We start from the raw sequence: 12,533 nt of genomic DNA, 5'->3' as shown, positions 1-12,533 counted from the left end.
TCTAAACTGTAATTTAAACTATCATTGAGCTATAAATATAGTAATATGTAAGCCAAACTGTAACATAGCAATGTCTGAATCAACTTTATTTCCAAACAAACATGTCTTGAATTGTGTTGTAGGTTCCTTGAAGCACTGTTCTCTTCCCCTCCTGTTTTGTAAAGTGCTATACACATTGATGACCCTTTATTAATAATAACAAACTTATGAATAGTACTGTCATAAACATAAAACAAGATCACATATGATATGCACAGAGCAAGGCTTCATCAAAGCAGTCATTATATAGACTCCCATTGAGCCAAATGATAATTGAGGACACAAATGTCAAGAGGGTTTAATTGCATTTTAGCCAGCAAAGGTTGCAGGCATTTGCACAGCCTTCTTTTAAATCATTCTGCAAGTAAAAAAGGCATTTATCATCTACAGATGGAGCAGTTTTGCAGGAGACATTTCAAAGTAAAGTTCAATGTGAAATCTTCCACACAAGTCAGAACAATTTACCTGTTTACTCAAAAGTAAATTTCAATGGGTCTGAAGTAAATATAATATTTGCTTATTCTATCTATACTATTATGACTTATACAAGGGTCATTTAAGAAACATTTCAAGCTTGTAGTTGTTAGATACTGAATACCATGACATGCCAATGCCTAGAAATGCAATAACATGAAGCATCCACTATCAGTGCTGTGAAAAACATGTCAGCACTCAAATATATGTCAGGCACCTCTCCACAAAGTTTCCATCTTCAAAAATCAGCATATCGGCTATTAAATGCTGCCCTCAAATATCAACTGGATATGAAGTACAAATAATCAAATAACCAAAGATTATCTGATTGATGTTCTGCATCTACTGACAAATGAGTGAATTTTGGAAAGCAGATTATTTTTCTCTCCCTCTGTCTCTCCGGCCAATTGTTCTTTACTGGGTCACTGGAAACTGTCTACGAGTTATTTAGTATGTGCTGTAATCAGCCTTGTCTGATGTCTCCTGTATTTCAGTGCCCATTATAGAAAGTGGCAACCAGTGCTGTTCCCAGCAGGGTCAAGTGTCTGAGGCAACAAATTCCACCATGCTGCTCCCGCCCCCATCTATTCATCCAAATATCCCATTCACTTGTTCTGTAAATCCTGACCTATCCCTGGCTTCCTGTACTGGTTCCAGGTCTCATTAACAAAAGATGCATTCTCTGTTTTTGAATGTTTCAACTTTGCCCTCTCCCTCTCCTTCCTTTTTTTCCCCAGCACCCAGCAGTGCCCAGGAATGTAATTGCTTGAGTTGAGCAAATCATTGTGCTGGATTGCAAAGCCTTCTTACTGAAACTGGCAGTGTTTTTTTTTTTCCATTTCTTCCCTCAATTCTCTTTCAGTCCAGCTACTTTTCATGTTTCTTCCAAACACCATCCAGTGCCTCAACAATAACTGGGTAATTGTAACTTAAAGGATTATTAAGGAAAGCGCAAACTTTCAATTTTGGATTAATCAACTCAAACTTACTTGATTAATTGAGTAAGATATCTTGTAATCCACAGAGGATGAAAGTTAAGTTATATGTCTTCTATTGTCTAAGATAAGAGAAACAGTTTTTGGTGATCAAAGACAGCATTTAACCTGGGAGAGGAATGAGGTATCTGGGGCAATAATGAACAGAGATTGTCATCAAATCATACACATGGTTAGAGCCAAATTTTTCTGAGGTTTGCTGATAAGATGGAGTTTTTCTTTCTCTGTTTAACTAGGTTAAACTTATTTATGTGTTTTTTGCTCTGAATGATTGGAGAATGTTTCACCAAATTTTGTTAATTGTACAAGTGAAATAAGATGGTATAAAGATCTGGAGGCTATCAAAAGGGATCTTTATCCAACCTTGTTTAATAGTATAGCTTTGGTATATTACTGTAGTGGGAAAGAGGGAAAGCTCACTAGATAACTTTCTTTATTTGAAAGGAAGCTTCAGATAGATAATTCTGTCTGGTTCAGCTCCTGCTTTCTTTCTTTCTTTAATTCATTAGCTACTACCCAAAAATATTCTGAAAGCAAGCTGTAGCTTATGTTCATTAAACAACATACAGACTTTCTGGGTGATCATGATAATGTCTACCTTTGTATGAATTAATCTTCTTTCATGAATAAATGTCCTTTACTCCGGGCAGGCCAAGGCATTATGTTGCTACAGCTGAAGGACAAGGTGGATGTTCCCTTCCCTCTTACAGAATTGGACTGGGTTGAATTGCATCTTAGGGCTTCAGGACAACTGAAGAGTCCAGCACAGGTCATGTGCACATACAGGACTCTTAACAGCTTGCCCCTGCCCTTTCCCAAGCATCTCCTGCCTCAGGCACTCTCTGTTCTTATACTTATTTACAGCCTGCCCTGCAGGGTTCTCAGGTGAACTTGGTAGCGATTTGGAAGAATGCAGTTCGTCTGTTTATGGAAGAGAGACAGCTACCTTTTTAAAAAACTGAAAAGTTGATTGGATTTACTGAGAAATCTTAGAAATGGTATGGTAATTGCTATAAATGTTACACTAAGTGCTGTTTTAACTGATGTCACTGCTAATTTTATGTTGCTTTGCTTCCAGTTGTTATATTTTCAATTATGCTGTTATTGTACATTGCTTTGGGTATTTAGAAAAACAGGTGATTACTTCTAGAAGTAAATGGCAAACACACATGCACACATACACATATATATGCCTATTTCAATACTCCAAAAGACTTCTGAGATGACATTAGGGTCTTGTACTAAGTCTGATCTAATCAATCAATCAATCAATCAATCAGATTAGAGCTGGAAAGCACCTTGGGAATCTTCTAATTCAACCCCCTGCTCAAGCAGGAGATCCTACAGATCCTTCTTCAGTAGATCCTTCTTCGGTAAAGAAGAGTAACTAGGAACTTCATAGGCACTGAATCAAGACCTGCCACCACCTTCTGTAAAGTAAACTGTTGAGACTACTTACTGAACCATAGAGTAACAGGCATCTCTAAAACAGGATTTATGGTGCATATCAAGACAAGAACATGAGGAGAGATTTATAGCCTGGAGTACACCCAGACTGGATGACATGAAGAACCTAAAGGAACTATTTATGAAACATAAAGACCACAAACATGATGTCATCCAAGAGAACCAGCTTCTATAAATTGGTGTAGTCTAGGTGAATTGGAGTTAAGCTACTATACTCCTCTGGCTATGCTGGCTGTAAATTATAGGTATTCCATTTTAACATATCAGGAAGACAGTTGCAATAAAGAATAAATAAATCTTCTATCAAATAAATGTACTTCTATAATAGACTCCCCTCTCTACAAACTGCATTGGCTAGCAGCGTTTTTATCTGCTTCTTTCTAAGACAGTTTCAAGCTGCCTAACCCACGTATTCCCAAACTTCCTACTCCAACTCCTTACATGGATGTCAATTCAACTTATGCTTCATACACATTGGTAAAAGACCTTCTTTTTTTTGGTCCTGCAGTACTGTAGTTTGTGTGAACTGAATTTGTTTGGTTAGGCTGTTGATCAGTATTTTATGTACAAGTCAAGGTTGACTCAGCCTTCCATCCTTCTGAGGTCAGCAAAATGAGGACCCAAAGTGTTGGGGGCAATATGCTGACACTGTAAACCAGGGCTATAAGGCACTATGAAGTGATATATAAATCTAAATATTATTGCTATTTCTATTTATTCACTCACTGTCTTTTCTGCTACTCTAATTGCTGATGAATTTCTGTCATGCATCTGTAAATCAGCTTTTAAAAAAATATAATATGAATATTGTATACATGACTGTGTCATATTTAACATTCTGGTTTTAGCCCTTTTGCACTCTTATTATTTATTTAATTCTTAAGCATTTTAAATAGTTTTATCACATGTTTTAACTGTTGTTTATGCCAAATACCACCAAGGCACCTTGTGTGAAATGGGTGGACATATAAATTTGATAAACAAATAAAAAAATCAAACAAAACAACTCCACATATAATGTATATAAACAGCAAGAATATCAGTTATATAAAGCTAATGCTCAAGTGAGAGAGGTTAATATTAAAACATCCAAAATGCCAACAATTGCTGGAACAATCTCATTTTAATAGCCAATAGTGCAGGACCCATTTAAATTTCTGTAGGAATACTGTTCTACAGCAGGGAAGAGCCTAAGCAATTGAAGAGCCTAACTTCTCTTATCCTTTTTGGTGACATTCCCTGAGGAAAAGGATATGGGAAATGTCTATGGAATCTACAGATATTCAAAACATTCATATCTTGAGCCATATAAGGCTTCAAGGGGGATCACCAGCAACTTGGATTGCATTGTACTGTATCAACCACCAAAGTAGGTAAGTTCATAATAAAGTATGTTATGAATTTACTCCTTCTGGCTCCACCTAATTTTTTACCCATTGTCCAGCAGCTTACTGTGTACTAGGCAGAAATATTAACTGAAGTTTTGCTAATATAAATATTTTAAAAGTTCAATTTAAATGTGCTTATGCTAATAAATAAGAAAATGATTTAATATCTTCATCCTATCTGCCCCTAAATAACTGCATTCAGATGCAATACATTGAAAACAAGAGTAGGATTCATTCATTATTGCTTGCTTGCTTGCGTTCAGTCTTCTGAAGAGAGCCGTGTTATCTTTGGTCAATGGGTTAAACAAAACAGTAGGTGAAGCCCATATAAAAATGTATAGGAAAACCCATTCTTTCTTTTGTTCTTTTGTTTTCTTTATTCTGACATCTTATTCTTCTATTCTTAAAATTGAAAGTTTGCAGTGTGGTAGCAGATAGCTCTTAACTGTGATCACAAATAACCTTGCTTTGGGCTTATTAAATTAACCCAACACTTCCCTAAGATCACAGTTTGTGCGTTTTTGAGCAATTTTTATTAAAGAGAAACAAATATAGTCATTTTGGCATGCTTCTTTATAAGATATATATCCCTTTTAAAATGACTGATCTTCAAGTTAGCTTGTAGTATCTTATATTAATGAATCCTAATACATCAAGCCTGAAACAATGGCACACAGAAAAATAGTCAGGAACTAACAATAGATCTGAGTGATTGCAGTGATGAACTAGAATGTTTGCTGTCAATTGTTTAACAATCACAGTGTTTTCTGTTGAGAAAAAAAAAAGCTCAACATACTCCAGTGATTTTTCCATCAAAGAAATTGGAGAGTTTTTGGCCTGATTGTTTGCACTAGCCTCTATATCAAGGTCTTGAAGGTCAAGAAAAAACAAAAAAACAAATGGAACTTACAACTCTTAAGGCTGCTGAGTCTTGCCCTATATATATCTACAAATAATTTTTGGCATCCCAGGACACATAGTGATTCAATATGTGAATTGGCCTCAGTTTTGTACATTTTATTGTATGAGATTTGGCAGCTTAATCCAGACATACTTTTGTTCTATTGTGCAAGAGTGCCTTGCACATTCACGGGGCTCTGTCAAGGCTACTTCCCTTTACAGCTCTTCCTGGAATGACATGGGCATACAAACATTCCATTAATATCTGCAAAGTGGCAGCTCCCTCTACAGGCAGTTCTGAGTGCAAAGAAGCTTTGGTGGCTTGAAAAGAATAAAGCAGTGAGGAGCCCAAAATCTTTTCATGTTTTCAAAAACGAGTTGCAAGGCCAAGCCAGGGAGTAGACAATACTTGCAAGGCTGTTGTCCTGTCTGGTGTTCATCCTTCATGAATATGTTAGGGTTAACTCTGCTTCTAATGTTATTTGTAGCAGCAATTTTCTTCAATATGCTTCAGAGTGCTGCCTTTCAGTTCATCAAACCCTGGACAAAAGTGGGTATATGAGCTTAGTGTTCTTTCATGGAGCAAGGAGAAGGATCTCCCTCATTCTATAGCCATTTTTGCCCGGCTAACGGCCAGGCCTAGGTTGACCCTTCCTGGGCAATTATGTTCTTCCAGGAAACAAGAGGTGCTACTTTCGTATTTTCTTTGGTCCCCTGCCTGTAAGTGAAGGTCATTATTTCCCTTCTGTTCTATAGCCCAAGGGCATGACTTGATTTAAGTGAGGTTTAAGTTCAATTAATATAGCCTGGATCCAGCCCAATAAAATATACCAGAAAATCAGTACTGAAATATAACCACTCAAAGCCTTCCTTAATTAAAATAGCCAATCGTATTTATAACCAGTAAAGCTTAAGAAAATGAATTTACAGCAAAACATGACACTACCTTGCTTTCTAAAGGTCAACAGAGTGAAGAGTGGAATGATTTTAAAAAATCATGATTAAGTTGAAAGAGATACTACTTAACTAGTAAGTTTAGTATTATGTAGCATAATGGTCAATATCCTGGGTCAATTCAGTGATTTGATCAACAAATGAAGCTGAAGATCTGTTTGAGATTACATCGAGATGATGTTATGAAAAGGTCTGAAATAGAATTCTAGGACTGTAGAATGTTTAAATACCTCTGCTTAAATACTTCCAGTGAAGGAAAATTGATTTAAGGTAGCATGCTTCACCGTAGAACAGTCTATCATTATGATTTTCATTTCTGATCTCCAATTCCAATTTACTTCTAATTAGAAATGTAGAAGCACATAAAGAAAAATGGGGCCCTAAGGTTTGTCTACTTCTTCTCCAGCTCAAGGCAAGTATCTACTATTACTATGTCCCTAAAGTCTCCGTTTGAAATAGTTTCAGCAAAGAAAGCACAGCAGCAGTCTTTTTCATTGCCAAACAGTCATTATTAGGATTCTCTCCCTGCCTGTCTATTTTCATTGATTGATTATCAAGTTGCTGTCAACTCTTAGTGACCATATTAATAGATTTTTTTCTCCAGGACCAACTAACCTAACTTTTCAAGTCTTCCAACAGTGCACTCATCACCACTATAACTGAGTCTATCTACTTTGCAACTGGTTATATTTTCCTCTTCCCTTCTACCTTTCCCGGTACTAAAGTTAAGCCTTCACATAAGTGTCCAAAGTAGAATAATGGAAACCTGGTCATTTTGTCTCAAATGCTGTTTCTTCAAAATCTAGATCAGGGCTGTCAAACTCCTGGCCAGTGGGCCAAATGTGTCATGGCCAGGCATGGCCATGCCCATGCCCAGTTTAGCAAAGTGGGGGGAAAGTCCTGATATGTCACGTGACACTGCCGTGACAAAGTGAATTTGACACTCCTGATCTAGATGTTCAATGACATCTCTGTAATTTGAATTAATTGGTTCTTATCCTGTCTTTTGAAATGATTCTGAATACTTCTACCAGCCTTCTATATGACAGTCTGTCTGAAACTTAAACACAGCTACCATATCTCTCCATATTTTTATTATCTCCATGCTAAAAATAAATGTAAATTTTCCAAATGTTCCCTTTGAGTTTTTCCTTCCAGGCATGTTATAATTCTGGTTATTCTTCTTTGAGCAAGCTCCAGTTGCCAGTGTTCTTCCTAAAATGCAGAACTGGATATAGTACTATAAACTCATTCTGATGAATACACAAAATGTCTTCTGTTATTACTTTTCTTGATTTTTATTTTCTTGATTTTTGTTTTGTTTTTGGTACAGCTAGGATTGCATTTTGTTTTACAGCTGCATCATACCCTTGACTCATGTCCAGCTTCTGACCCACTAAAGTACCCACTATCTTTTGCATGTCATCCTATCCCAATAACCTCTCTTATCCTACTCTTATGCTTGTTTTTTTCTTATTCAAATGAAGGACTTTGGATTTATCTGTTGCAATCTATCTTGTTGCTTTCTGACCATTATTCCAGCTACTCAAAATCCTTCTGAGTTGGAAGGAACCTTGGAGGTCTTCTAATCCAATCCCCTGCTAAAGCAGGAAAATCTCTATTATTTCAAACAAATGGTTGTCCAATCTCTTGCAGATTATTTACCTGCAAATAACCATTTGATAATCGGGTTTTCTATACCCATACATATCAGTCATTTGCAAATATGTTAAACAGTAGAGAGGCAGCCACATACCACTGGGCACTTCCTTTCAGCTTGATATAGGGCAAATGACTTACACTCATTTGGTACTATTGTTTAACCAGCTTTATATGTATCTAATGAACTAATCCATCCTGCAAGCCTCCATTTTTCCATCTTTGAAAGTAGTTTCCCAGAGAAGATGGTCAAATAATTTGTTGAAATATTTATTCTGCCCCCTCCCGAAAAAGGTATTGGTTTGAAGAAGCAGAACTTCAAGATATGATCTACACGTTTATTCAAAACTCTTATTTGGTTCTGCTTAGAGCTCTGTGTAAACCTACTTATTGTGATTAATTAGCAGTGATTTGTGCGACACAGTCCTCTCTGGCCCAAAAGTCACTGTTGGTTTGACTGATTACTGGGGCCATAATCTAAAAAGTAAAAGGTTGGTAAAAAAATAAACATTGATTTGATGTCATTTACAATTACAATTAAATTAAATAGAGGCAGAATGATGACTTTCCATTCATGTGTTTGGCTACAGTTCTGGAGAATTCTAGAGACATTCTAGTTTCTTGTGGTTATGGGGGCTGAATTTTTACTTATGTATTTCTGTTTTATAAGTTGGCTAGTTGTGGGAACCAAACCAATTGTAATTTATTCAAATAATTATAGTTAAGCCAACCACGGCTTGGTTCAACATGAGAGAACTCTCTAAACCCAGATAGATGGCTCTTCAATCCTTCTTTAAAATTTCCAATGAAAGAAAGCAAAATGCTTGGGAGGCAGAGTGCCCCACTGTCAAAGAGGCCGTGCTGCTAGGAAATGCTTTGTAAGGCATATCCTTTTGTTGCTGTAGTGGCCTTTCAAGGAAGCTAATGATATTTTAAGAAATTGCAACAATTATAAAAGAAATGGATTAAAATAATCAAATAAGCAGCAATTAAATAAGCAGCCACGCTAATAGCATCAGGAAGATAATCAGCCTCTGTGTACTCAGGGATTTCTAGTGTTTGAATCAACCCACAGCCTTTGCCAGTTGCTGAAAGGCAAACAGCAAAGAAACAGAATAAAATGATAGAGGAATTCTAGAGTGAAGGGCTACTGTCTGTCTTTCCATCCATCCATCCATCCATCCATCCATCCATCCATCCATCCATCCATCCATCCCAAAGCCTCACTTTTTCCATTTTGTACTCTGCTAAGAGGGAGGGTATTTGCTGCTATTACTGATAAATAGGAAGAAGCACACTGGATGTGATGCATCACTTGAGGACCATTGGCACTGATAAATCACCATCAGTTAATTGCAAAGGACAGCTTTACTTGGAGCAATTTACATCACAACAACAACAGAAACAATAATAATAATACCTTGACATAATTGTTGGGCTTGCATGCTCTGAGGAAGATGAGAGCTGTGCCGAGGTTTAATTATACTGGACAGGTGTCTTCTAATATGTTAAAATGCACAGGAAAAGCTCAGGGTGCTGACAATGTCCAGTCTGGTAAAGTTGAGCAACATAATAGCATATTGGAGCAATGCCATGCTCCTCATTTTTTGCAATTCAAATTTAATTGGATAAATGAAAAATTATTTTAGAAATTATTTGACAAGAGAAGAGAATTATCATAAAATTATTATAATTGTGATGTTTCCATTTCCACTACAAGCTGGCCTTTTGCATACGCCAGGTGCTTCAATGAAATTCTAACATATTTAAACCTTTCACTCAGCTTTTTGTGATTGGGATTTTAGGCAGTCAGGGAAATCCAAAGTGATGGAGGTTAGCAATAGCAGTAGCACTTAGACTTATGTACCACTCCATAATGCTTTACAGCACTCTGAGCGGTTTAAAAATGTCAGCATATTGCCCCCAACAATCTTGGTCCTCATTTTACCAACCTCAGAAGGATGGAAGGCTGAGTCAGCCATGAGCTGGTCAGGTTTGAACTCCTGAATGGTTGGCAAAGTTAGCCTGCAATATTGCTGCATTCTAACTACTGCACCACCAATTATCTGAAAGGAATAGGATTTAGTGGTGTGCAGCCCTTTGGGACGGAAGGCAAATGTTGTCTTTTTCTGTGATTTGTGCTGCAGCTTGGAAGGCCTGTTGTGCAATCCCAAGATAATACTATATGCAGCTGCATTAATAGGTTGCAAACAGGTGCTACATGGGTGACCCTGCATCCTGCATACTGTGAAACACATTTTGGTGTTTCTAAACATAGTCACAATACATCAGTAGCCTCCACCAGAAACACCCTCAGCGAGTGATGGGGGACATGAATTATGTGCAAAGAAAAAAGCAGTGGCACTGATTCAATGCATCTCCTTTTTCATAAGTTTAACTTGCTGAATGCTGTGAAGCTTTGCCTCCAAAACCAAGAAAATGAAAAGAGGAGAAGGTAGAAAAACAGAACTTGAGAAATGGCAAGGCATATTTCACCAAATGAAATAAAAACTAGGGGTTTTAAAACTAGGCTGACAAGTCCTGTGCTTGAATCTTAGAGTTTTTATTTTTGCTGGATAGGCCTGGAACAAGTCCTATTGTGCTAGCTTAAACTGTTTCACTGCCTATTTGCCAAAAGAAACTGGAAGCAATTTCTGGAATTTCTTTATATGATGGATCCTTAGCAGGATGAATGCTAGTAATGAAATCTGATTACAAATCATCCTTTCCAGTGGTGGGAAGAGGAAGCAGTTATTTTCTAAACCTTAGAAGGTGATTTTTAAAAAAATCAAATTCTCCTTTGTATAGGTGAAGCATTTTCCAGGATTAATCATGGAACTACACAACATTCTCTGCAAAACACAGCATTTTGCATAAGCTACTAGAAATAAGTTGTGAAAATAGAGCTACTGAAAACAGTAGGTAATAGCAATTTTAACATGCAATTACTTCTCTCCATGAAGAAAACTAGCATCTAAAGATTTATCTTTCTGATTAGCCTAAAAGTCTACTTTTTGATTGCAGGGAATTGTCCTATATATTTTGCTTAGACATGTTGCAAAATGGTGCCAGTAGTTTCTTGTTGATCAGAGGACAGCAATTTCCATTGCATTTTACAGTAGTCTAATATAGTGATATATAGCAGGCTGTGTAATGTATACAATTGTGCTGTGTCCTTTAATATCTGATCGGTGTTCATTCACTGGTCCAGCTACTGCCTCCTTATGACTCAGATATGACACTATTGTGCACTATTGGCAACGCTATTGAGTGCACTATTGGCAAGACTATTGACCAATATGGTGATCAGGATACTACATATGGAAGACCCACTGGATAAACAATCTGAATTGCATGCTGTGCATGCACTCAAATGGGGCATTTCCTAATAATACTGTGTTACCACAAGGATGGAAACAGAACACACATTCCTTCCCCCTTTCTCTTTTTGTGGCTCATAGAGTCCTTAGGTTACACAAGACTAGGAAATTCTCTTATTGCAGCCCATGGTGTCTCTTGTCTTGGCATGACTGATTAAAAACTACACAAGAGAAACAGTGTAATCCCTACAGTAGACATAGCTTTGTTGAAAGGAAAATCCATCTAGTTCAGTTCTGATCTGGGAGAAAGGCACTGGAAATAAAATGGAGGCTGGAGGCTGATTGGAAAGAAATGTTCCATTTATTGATGAAAAAAACCCACCAAACACATGTGATTTTGGAATAGGTCACAGCTGACAAAATGGAGTTGAGAGTGGGTGGGTTTTCATACCATTTTTGGGGACTTTGTTTGAGCTTCCTGTTCCTGTGCAAGAACATGCCCTTTAATATTCTATTGGCTGTTGTCAGATTTCTATGGGGTCATGGCTAGCTCTATAGGCAAAACAGGAAATGCAAATCCAGGTGCCTGTTTGAGCTAATTCTGTCAACCTTTTGTTTGTTGCTTATCTGAGTTTCCTCTTGACCCAGTCTTTCTGAATGGATTGCCAAATCTGCAATTTCAAAAAGCTGGCCTCCTCAGTTTTTGCTTGGGGCCGGGAAACTGGGGCTGGTTTTTGTCTCCCTTAAGATTTTTTCATTTCTCCTTTAGGGGAAATATTTCTTTTTTAATATTTCCCAAAATATTTCATTCTTCTAGGGTGGGGGCTTCCCACAGCTGTTTCTTTCTATCTTTATTTATATATCTATATCACATATATCTCTATATTCATTTATTTTATATCTTATCTTTATTGTTTTTATAAATAACTCAAGATGGCAATCATATCTAGTATTCCTTCCTCTTTTTATTTTCATCATAACAACCACATTGTGAGGAGAAAGAGTGACTGGCCCAAGGTCATCCAGCTGATTTTTCATGTCTAACGCAGGAGTAGAATTATACGTATCATTTCTATCTTTATATCACTATCTGTCATCTATCTGCCTGCCTTTCTGTATACCTATTATCTATCTATCTATCTATCTATCTATCTATCTATCTATCTATCTATCTATCTATCTATCTATCTATCATCTATCTATCTATCTATCTATCTATCTATCTATCTATCTATCTATCTATCATCATCATCTATCTATCATCTACATATCTATCTAATCTCTAATCTCATATCTCTATTCTTCTGTATCTCTCTCTCTCATCCCTCTTTTCTATC

At 36.9% G+C, this 12,533-nt stretch overlaps 2 protein-coding genes across 3 annotated transcripts in view; both read left to right on the top strand.

Annotated features, from left to right (window-relative positions):
- Window positions 1-12,533, top strand: part of LOC148129037 (vomeronasal type-2 receptor 26-like) — a 600,870-nt gene that overhangs the window by 385,615 nt on the left and 202,722 nt on the right. The window lies entirely within an intron of this gene.
- Window positions 1-12,533, top strand: part of LRRC4B (leucine rich repeat containing 4B) — a 129,678-nt gene that overhangs the window by 111,830 nt on the left and 5,315 nt on the right. The gene's annotated exons all lie outside the window — the stretch shown is intronic.

This window comes from Notechis scutatus, chromosome Z (genome assembly GCF_049901735.1).
Source record: "Notechis scutatus isolate UNSWTSFEM ecotype Mainland chromosome Z, rNotScu1.2, whole genome shotgun sequence".
Taxonomy (NCBI): domain Eukaryota; kingdom Metazoa; phylum Chordata; class Lepidosauria; order Squamata; family Elapidae; genus Notechis; species Notechis scutatus.
Note: the sequence above shows the minus strand (reverse complement) of the source record. Positions and strands in the feature narration are given on the sequence as shown.